Source organism: Chenopodium album, chromosome 3, assembly GCF_948465745.1.
Source record: "Chenopodium album chromosome 3, dcCheAlbu1.1, whole genome shotgun sequence".
In the NCBI taxonomy this organism is placed as follows: Eukaryota; Viridiplantae; Streptophyta; class Magnoliopsida; order Caryophyllales; family Amaranthaceae; genus Chenopodium; species Chenopodium album.
The window spans coordinates 53,223,539-53,234,104 of record NC_137836.1 but is presented as its reverse complement, the minus strand read 5'-3'; the positions used below and the strand labels follow the sequence as shown (position 1 = coordinate 53,234,104).

The 10,566-nt window shown below is 39.6% G+C and overlaps 1 non-coding gene across 1 annotated transcript; it reads right to left on the bottom strand.

The window, feature by feature from the left end:
• Positions 1–5,620: 5,620 nt before the first annotated feature.
• LOC145625816 (small nucleolar RNA R71) lies at positions 5,621–5,726 on the bottom strand. Its single transcript, XR_014110718.1, has one exon. It is a non-coding gene; the product is annotated as a small nucleolar RNA R71 (small nucleolar RNA).
• Between the last annotated feature and the right edge of the window lie 4,840 nt (positions 5,727–10,566).

The following is a 10,566-nucleotide window of genomic DNA, read 5'->3' as shown; positions in this document are numbered from 1 at the left end:
CCTCCCCATTGGAGTCGCCAAAAACTATAAGGAATATTTAAAGCATTATCCCTAGCTTGAACCCCACTGTGATCATACACTAAAGTAGGGTGGCGTCCAAAGGGAAGGAAGATAGAGCAAAAGAGTCGCCAACAAGTTTTAGGAACTTGTAAACTGTTCAAGAGATGAAGGTTACACCCCTTAACGATCCAGGATATCGTCAACTCCAATAGGTCTGGAACCATGACCGGTAGTTCGGGGATGAAGGTACAAATCCAAGCTAAAAGAGATTGAACCTTCCCTAATAATAGGCCTCTACTTTATTCTGATCGTATTCATGTGCGCTTTCTGGCTAACATGCAATCAATAGGTTTACCCTAAACCTGTTTATCTATGTTGGTTTAATATAAATGCGCAAATAAATCTATTATTGGCGATCACTTGAATTATAATCAAATTTACCCTAAACAAGATTATCAATTATCTTATTAGGCGTGATTACAAGTACAAAATTCCCTTTAAATATGCATAAAAGGCGTGATCAAGCAATAACAATAAATATAATCAAGCAACATAATAATCATTATAACAATAATAATCATAATCATAATCACAATCATAACCATAATCATGTTAAAGGATAATGTTAATAGCAAGATCCTAAGCATGATACTAACAAGATTAATAACAAACCCTAGCATGTCACTAAGCAATAAAGATTAAAGCTTTAGCCCTAACATGATACTAACATGAGTATTAGGAAAGAAAATAAGAAGCATTCTTTTAATCATACTTGATATTAGGAATTTTTAGTTGTTACCCTAAACATGATACTAGGAAGCAATAAAACATCCTAACATGATACTAGAAATCAAAATAACAATCTAAGCATGATTTCTATATCATAATATCAATAAAGCAATTAAAGCACTTACTTGGATACTTCATATCTCTTTCTAATAACAAAATACAAATGTTAGTAACTTCAAGAAAAATAATAAACAATTAAATTAAATAATTGAAGGAGAGATTTGATGATTAAAAACGGAGGTTTTAGGAGGTTATTTATAGTGAAAATCAGCCGGATATGATAAAAAATGAATCAGAGTTTCGAAAAGAATAAAAGACGACCACAGCGCCAAACACGCACGTGGCGCTAAACGTTGGACTATAGCGCCAAACGCCAGGTCTAGCTCCAGACGCCAGGCGCTGGTCCTGTCGTCAGACGTTGGAAATAAATTTCCACGCGTTTTCTTAATTTGATAAAATTTAGCCGTACGAGAGGACAAAATCGTATTTTCCTTAAAAACACTTCTTTTATTCTGATTAAAACTCTTAACAGTCAACTAAAGTCAATTTATCAATGCTAATTAAATTAGGAATGAAAGAACGTTCTCGAAGAATCTAGAAGACTATAATTAATCCTAATTGCATTAGGAATGATAAATCAATATTAGGCCCTCCTCTAGATCATTGGGCCGCATATAAAAATCAAACGGGGCCTAGTTTAGTAATTTTGCCATATCTTCCTCATTATTCATCGGAATTGGGCTTATAATATATCGTTGGAAACCTCTTTTCGAACCCAACCCAACTACACTATTATTGGACCCTTCCCATCGACCAAACCAAACTAGACTGGCTGTTTTCTTAAAATAGGTTTTCAAAAACAAAGAGAAAGAAAAGAAATAAAAACTAACCGCAACACTAGACTTTCCACACTTTTACTTCATTCGATTATGATTCGACGTGAAAGGTACTCATCACCGGGTTTGGTTTTGGGGAGACACAAATGGGTGTCTACAAAAGCCCCCACTTTGACTGAGTTTGGAGAAACGCAAGTTTCGAAAACAAAAGTCAAAGTATCGATAGGGGCGGAGAATGATTCAGAACGCTCTACGATCCTAAATCATTCTTATAACGCTGATACCTGCAAAACTAGTGTTAGTTAAAACAAATAAAAGAGTTAAGAAACGCGTGTCTTGCACCGTCGAGCACACGTCTCTGAAGGAGTAACCGATTTGTTGCTGTTTGCTGTTGTTTGTGACAACCTTCCGCAAGCTAGGGAATGACATCCTGCTGTTTGTTTTGACGATCTTCTGCAAGCCAGAGAATACCGCCTGAAGACTGCTACGCATGTAACGGCCTCCAATTCCTCCATGATAGACTTCTACAAGCTAGAGAACCTCATCGAAGATTGCTTCACCTGAAACGACCTTCTAGCGCTTTGTGACCATCTTCCGCAAGCCAGGGAACACGATCGAAGATTGCTTCGCCTAAACTATCTTCATTTGTTGCGACAATACCCTGAAGAGTATCAGCGGAGACCAACTCCTGTCGATCCTTTGCTTTTGCTATGTCTGTGCGTCGGCGCTTTTGCTCCTTGTGAACCAGTATGTCGGTGCCTTTGAATAGTGAACCAGTATGTCGGTGCTTATAAATCGTGAACCATTATGTCGGTGCCCTTTGCGTTGTGAACCATTACGTCGGTGCCTTTTGTATATATATGAACCATTATGTCGGTGCCCGAGCCAATGTTTAGGCGCTTTAAGCTAAGTGAGACGATCATTCATCAGGTCGATCACTTAATGCGATTGTAACCAAGTCGATTACTAAATCATGTAAAATTTCATATAGGGGCTAATTGGCGTACCAAGGAACCCAAAATTTGTGTAAGAGGTCGAAATAATCGTTCTGAGTGACTTAGAGTTCTATCGCTGCTGAAACGTTGCAGGCGCCACGATTTATCTCTGTCGCCAATCGCTAGATTCTAGCGCCAGGCGCTGAACTCAGGCTTCAGATGCCAAAGCTGTCGTTTGGCGCCAGAGTCGGGAATTTCGTTTATATTCCCTTTTCTTCCTCATTTCGCCGCTGCTGCTTCTTTGTTTCGAAAATTCGCCGCGGAACTTCGTTTCACTCGTTTCTTAACCAAATTCGCTCAAATTTGTTGCAAACCGAAGCTTTATTCATCTACTTTCCCGATATATGTAAGTTTTCTTCAAACTCACCCCGGTTTTTAATGAATTTGGCATTCTTGTTCATGAATTTTTGAAAAATTCGAACCTTAAATTGCTTAATTCGTTTTGTTTGTCAAATTTTATGATATGAAATTGCTTGATCATGTTTGTATATTTCCTTGGGAGTGTTTTGAGACTTGTTTGACTCAATTTTGGTGAAGAAACGAACAAATCACCATTGTTGGAGCTCTTAAGGTCGGGAAGACAATATGGCTTGTTCTTGATGTTTTTGCTAGCAATTCTTGTCCAATTTGTCATAATAATTATCATAGTATTGCAAGAATGATGAGTGTCATTTATGGCACTCATTTGGCCTCTTTTAGGATGATTTTCATGCTTCTTATTAGCCCTTTTCCTTAGCTTTTCCTTAATTTTGTTCTTTATTTTGTTAGTTTGTGCTTTCCATAGTTAGTTTCCTTGTTTTTTGCATTTCTTTGTTTATTTGTTCTTCTTCCCTTTTATTTGTTTGTTTTCGTTTGTTTTTAGGTTGTGATCGTGTCTCCAAGGATTCCCGAGCCTTCCTCTCATCAATTTGGATGCCTCATGTTCGCCATTCGGAGCTTCAAGTTTAAAGGAACGCAAAGAGCAAGTCAAGAAATCGGTGCACGTATGCGGTGGGGGCGTAATCTTTGCCATAAACCCAGAAAAATGGCCCTCTCAAGACTGCCCACCTTGGTGTTCATCATCATCATAAAGTCGAGCCCACGAGGATGAGCTTGGAAGAAGAATAGGGGGGCTCCCCTACTGCCAAGTGCGGGCGCGCACGAGGGTGGTGCGGCCGCGCACCTGGGTGACAAGGGTGCGCCTAGTGCGGGTGCGGGCGCGCCTGCCAGGGTCCCTGTTTCGTACCCTTTTTCCCGGGGCCGCGCCTCTCCTCTGATGCGGCCGCGCCTTCCGGGGTCTCTTTTGGGACGATCTAACTAACTCTTCTTTTGTATCTTTCCTATATATAGTTTTTCCTTATATTTTAGGAAGGGAGAGAATTAGAAAAGAATTAGAATTAGTTTTTGATCAAATTAGAGAGATTTTTAGAGAGAGAAATTCTAGGTTTTAGTGAGAGAAATTCATGGTGGATTGTTGATGATTGAAGCTTTCTTTAATTCCTTTGATCTTTGATCAAGTTTGAAAGATTTCCTTTTCTTTAATTCAATCTTTAGTTTGACCTTTAGTTTGATTTCAATTGTTTGTTGAATGTTCAAGTTTGATTGAATATTGATTGATTTGTGTTTGATTTTACCTTGTTTGATTTGATCATGATGAATTTGTTGCTTAGTGTTGCTTTGATTTTGATTTCAATGGCTAGTGAGTAGATAGCTTGCTAGGGTAATGGTGAAGCATGTATGAGTAATGAATTAAAGCTAATTGGGGAAAATTGATGGAGTTAACTATGTGATTAAATTGGTTGATGATCATGTGCATATGTGTGATTAATTAAAGAGTAGCTAAATTTGATTGTCGCACTAGATTGCATTGTAAGTTCACATTGATACGGACCATTGATTTGTGGCTTGCATTTACACGATTGAGGTGTCTTGTGATGTTTCCTTGCTAGAGTTTATCGTAGTTGACGCTAGTTAGACCTCTAGGAGAATATCTTGATATGCTCTCTTGGTTTCATGATTGATTTTCCCTCACATTGCTTGACTTAGTCAATTTGACCTCCCAATTAGTTGAATCCGTTATGATTAAATGTGGATCCTAGCCCTAGTGTTTATTACATTTGATTTCTTCTCGTTTATTAGTCGTCTTTGTCCTAGCATAGCATTCACACCCAATCATTACATTTCGGAATAGCTTGACCATAGACAATAGATAATCGCCCACCATTCCTTTTGGTTCGACCCTCAACTTACCATTATACTTGTGTAGGGGTGTGTTGAGTGTTTACAAATTTTGTTTGGCCTCGGGTAGGGGTTAGTTTCAACGACCTAGCTTCAACCCGCGCCAAAATGGCGCCGTTGCCAGGGAATGGCGTTGTGATTTTGTATTGTTATTGAGTCTATTCCATCTTATTCAAAAATACAAAAAGATTTTTCTTCTTTCTTTTAGGCTACACTTGTAGCCGTGTTACTAACAATTTCTTTTGAGCTTTTGCATGCATAGTAGAACTCGTGTTAGGACCTTAGTTCCTTTGGATCCGGAAATTGAAAGAACTCTTTCACGAAGAAGGGTAGCCAACCGATCTTTGAGCCTAAGTTCCTCAAGTGAAGAAGAATTTGAGGAAGAAGAAGAGAAAGCCATGGGAGAGAATCCAAGAGTAGCTTTGAAGGAGTTGGGAATTCCCGGTGCTTATAGGTTTGAGAGTGGCATTGCTCCACCTACAACACCGGCGAACGATTTTGAAATTAGACCGGCCATGATTTCTTTGATAGAAAAGAGGCAATTTAGTGGAGCCAAGAGTGAGAGCCCGTTAAATCACCTATAGGAATTTGAGAATTATTGTAATACTATCAAGGTGAACGGCATTTCTCAAGAGTTTATTCGGCTAAAGTTGTTTCCCTTTTCTCTTATTGGTCGTGCCTTAGAGTGGTTGGATAAGGAGGTTAAGCCAAATTCCCTTAGGACATGAGATGAAGTCACCAAAGCTTTCTTGTCTCGCTTTTACCCACAAAAGAAGACGGCGGAGGCTAGAGCCTTGATCCAAGGATTCAAACAAAAGCCTAATGAGAATCTCTATGAATCACGGGAGAGGTACAAGGAGTACCAAAGAGAGTGTCCACATCATGGAATTCCTACCTATCAAGTGATACAAATTTTCTATGGAGGCTTGAGTGCTCAAGGCAAGTCATGCCTAGATGGAGGAGCCGGAGGTCCTATAATGAATAGGACGGAAGAAGAGGTAGTTGAAATAATTGAGGATGTGGTGAGATACTGTAGAGATTGGCAAGAAGGAGAGAGAGAGTCTACGAGCAAGAGTGGCTTGACGGTTTATTCGGTGGATCATCTCAATGCGATTAACAACTTGTCTTCCCAAATTTCAAATCTAGGGAAGGAAGTGACGTCGATCAAAGCAAATCTTGGGAGTGTTTCTACGAATTCATTGAGTCTTCCCTCCCAATCTAAAGGGAGAGGTACATTTTCTAACTCTTCTCCTTCTACTTCCAATAACATGCCAAGTGGTTGTCTATTTTGTGATTCTTGTGGATCTTATGATCATGATTCTTCCATATGTTCTCAAACTTTTGTTGATGGATGTGATGATGTTGAAATTAATGAATGTGAACATGTGAACTTTGTGTCTAATGTCAATGGTGGTCAAAGATTTGATGGACCTAAAAATTTTAGTAATAGGAATTCTCACCCCCAAGGTGGTTTCGATAACTACAACAATGGAGGCTATAGGAACCAAGGAAACCAAGGTTTTCGAGGTAACTATAACAACCAATGCTATAGTAATCAAAACCCGAGCCATGGGTATGGTAACCAAAGTCAATATCAAGGCATTAGTAATCATTACCATAATGGTGGCAATAATCAAGGCCGTGGCAATTGGAACAACAACCAAAATCGGGGAAGTTTTCAAAATAACAACCAAAGGGGACCCCCACCCGGTTTTTCTCCAAAGCCTCAAGGCAATGGTGAAAATTCGTATTCCCAACCATCATCATTTAAGACAAATTTGGAAGAAATGATTGATAACCAAACCAAGATCATCAACACATATATGGCGGTGAGTGACAAGAAATTTAATGAGATGATGACTCATAACAAAATGCTTGAGACTCAAATAACCCAACTAGCCAACACTCTAAAGGATTGTGCTAGTCCATCCTCTTTTCCTTCTCAAGGAGTGGAACCTAAGAAACCCGTTTATTCTATCACCACTAGGAGTGGGAGAGTTCTTAATGAGGGAGCTTCTAGGTCCATTGAGGAGGATGAGGAGAGGAGTGACCCAAGAGTGGAAGTTGAGAAGGTTGAGTCTAAGAGTGTGAGTTATGAGGAGGTGTAAGAGAAAAAAAGAAGTAGTGAGAAAGAGCATGAGGAAGTGCGGAGACCCGACCTTCCATACCCACAAAAATTCTTGAGGCACAAAATTGATGTGCAATTTGGAAAATTTATTGCTATGCTCAAGGAAGTTCACCTTTCTATCCCCTTCACCGATGCAATTACCCAAATGCCTAGGTACTCTAAGTTCCTTAAGGAGATTTTGATTGGGAAGAGAATGTGAAATGAAGTTTATTCGGTTGAAGTTGGGAGTTATTGTAGTGCTTTCATTCATAATGAGTTGCCCAAGAAAATGGAGGATCCGGGAAACTTCTCTATTCCATGTGAGATCAAAAGGAAAATGTTTAATAATGCTTTTTGTGATCTTGGAGCTAGTGTAAGCGTCATGCCTTATTCCATTTTCAAGAAACTCGAGCTAGGTGAGCTACTCCCATCTAACATAACCCTTCAATTTGCGGATCGGACTATTATGATTCCAAAGGGGAGAGTTGAATATGTTCCTCTTAAGATAGGAGGGTTCACTATTCCCGTTAATTTCATTGTTCTTTAGATTGCGGAAGATGACCATATCCCTATCATTTTAGGAAGACCATTCTTAGCCACTTCGGGAGCCTTAATAGATGTGAAAGGAGGCCATATTACCTTGAGAATTGGTAAGAAAGAGGAAAGCTTTGAGTTGAAACCAATGAATGAGTCTTTGTCTCTTGTGCAAGGAATTATGTGTGCTAATTCCCTTCTCTCTATTGATAATGTGTGCATGATTAATTCTTCAACTAATGATGTTCTTGAGAATTGTGATGATGTTCTTTCAAGTTTTGATGGCAAGAAGGTTAGTGAAGAGAAAATGATGATTCCCAAGCTAACGGACGAGGAGGAAGTTGAAATCCCTCATTGGTTTGAGCTCTATCCTCAAGATGTAGAGGATGTTTCCATGAGTATGGATGGTGAGGAACCATCTACAATAAGCAACAAGCCAAAGAAAAAAGCTCGTGATTCTAAGAAGAAGAGAGAGAGAAAGAAGTTACGGAAAGAAAAATTTGCAATTAAAAAGTCTTTGAAAGAAGTTTCATCAAGCAACAACAAGAGGTTGCTAGAAGTTGAAAAAGAATTTGCTTTTTCCGCTACCTTGAAGAAGGTGGTGTTCTTTGACCCTCCCTGATTTGGAGGAAGGGTCAAGCTTAGGACCATAAGCAAGCGCTTCCCGGGAGGCAACCCGGAGATTTCTAACTTTTCTTTTTGATTTTTGAATTTCTCTTATTTTTCCTTCTTTTATTTTCTTTTCTTTCACTTTTCTACTTGATTGGATTTGTAGGTTGCATTTTTGGGATTGGATTTCATTAAGTGAGCATGAAGAATGAGAAGGTGTTTTGCGGTTTTTGATCTGATTATACTCGATTTTATCGAAATTTGAGGTAAAAGGGTAAGAATCTTGGTGAGGTAAGTTAGGGATTTTATGCTTTAAAGTTGAAGGAAGTTTGCACTTGGTGGTTCTTATGGTGGGTTCATGAAATTCTAGTTTTAAACCCACTAAAATGGGATTTTGTTACTTCCTATGTTGGTGTTTATCATCATCATTATTCGTGTACCCACCAATGAACGCACCAAGAACTTAAAAAAAATAAGAAGAGAGAGCTAGGTTGGGCTCAGGTGCGGGCGCGCACGCATCTAGTGCGGCCGCGCACCTGGCTGGTGAGGCCGCGCACCTAGCTGGTGCGGGCGCGCATCAGCCCGTGCTCCCTTCTTTATTTTCCTTCCTTCCTTTCTTCTTTCATTTCCCCTTATTCCTCCTTCATAGTTTCGACCCCCATCATTCTCAAACCCTCAAACCGCACCACCACCTTCAACAACTCAACCAAATTTCAACTCAAATCACTCAAATTTTCACACCAAATTCACTAAAACCTTCTACATTTCCATCCAAATCATCAAATTCATACTACTTTCATCAAATTAAACCTCCAATCTCTCTCATCCATACTTGGGTACAATTTGGGGTTTTTCTATTTGGTGGATATTGGTGGCTAAAAGTGGTTCAATCTTGCTTCATATATGGTATAATCATCTTCTCTAGCTTTAATTGTTCAATTATGTCATATATTTGCAAGTTTTGATTTGTTCATGAACATGAATAGTGGTAGTACCAACTTTGATGATTTTGATGATTGATATTGGTTTTTGGATGATTATTTGAGTTGTTTGTTGTTTGATTTTACCTCACATTGTTTTGTTTGTTGATTTTGTAGCATTTGTGAGCAATTTTGTTGAGAATTTTGGAATTTGAATTTTGGTAGTGTGGGTAGTAAGGTGCTATTGTGGTATTGGTGGTTCTTCTTGTGATTGTTGATTGTTTGAGAAGAAATTGTTGGTTGTTTGGATTGGAATTGTGATTTATGGATATTGAAGTTCTTGGTTGGAGATTTTGCGGATTTTTGTGGGAATTTTGTGATTGGTTTTTGTGATCCTTGCACTTGAAATTCATCATGTCGAGAGTCCTTAAAAACCTTGTTAAGAAACGGAAAACAAACGCCTCCACTGATGAACCTACCCCAAGAACATCCTCCTCCCAAACATGTAACCCTACTCCACCACCCAAAAGAAAATTCAACGATAAAAAACACAAGAACCAATACCATATACTAAAATAAAACCGCTCCCTCAAACCCACAAGACACTACTTTCAATCCGACATGTCCGCATTGGGGATTGATGAGGATGTAAGGGAGTTGTTGATCAACCTACGAATGGGCACATTCATCTCCCGTAGCTACCGCACCTATGTTGAGCCCACTCTCGAATTCTTTGCTTCGGTTGAGATAGTTCCCGTAGAGGGTCAATATAGGGTTCAATTCAAATTTTCAACAGCTTCTTCGACCTCTCCTTAGAGCAATTCAATGCCGCTCTAGATTTTGATCCTCATGGTGACATTTTGGATCTAGAGCCTTATATTTTTGAGGAGTATGATCAGGATTCTTGGTGGGACGATATCTCCAGAGGTGGTGAGTTTGTCACCAAGCGGGCCAAGATTAGCAATGTCAACCAACCTTGTCTTTGGGTTGTTCACCGTCTTTTGGGGTACTCGATTTTCCCCAAGCAAGAGTTGGGAAAATGAGCAAATTGGAGCTCAAAATTCTTTGGTTGGCAACAAGAGGATAATATCGTGGTCGGTTGAACTTGGGGTACATTTTTGCCACCTATTGTGTAGCCTTGCAAGACCGGGACACCGGGGAGATTCCTTGTGGGGGTATGGTCACTAGACTCTTGACCAACCTCCACCTTGATCATCATTTGCCTTATTGAAAGCCGGTTGGAGATGCCGACTCCGTGTAACTTGGCATGAAAAAATTGGGGCAAATTTAATTTGTCTCTAAACATTATGAGGAGGTCAATTATGAGTGGCTTCGGGATAACAAGCATTGGTGCTACCTTCCCAACCCATCTTTGACATCTCTCCACCGGACGGACAACCCTAATGTGTGGCATGTCCCCAAGAGCTTCCGCCGCCCATTCTTTGACTCCGATGAGGAAGAAGAAGAAGAAGAAGTTGAGGAAGAACAACATCATCAACAACAACAACAACGTCAACAACAACAACAACAACAACAACATCAAGGGCAAACGCAACAAC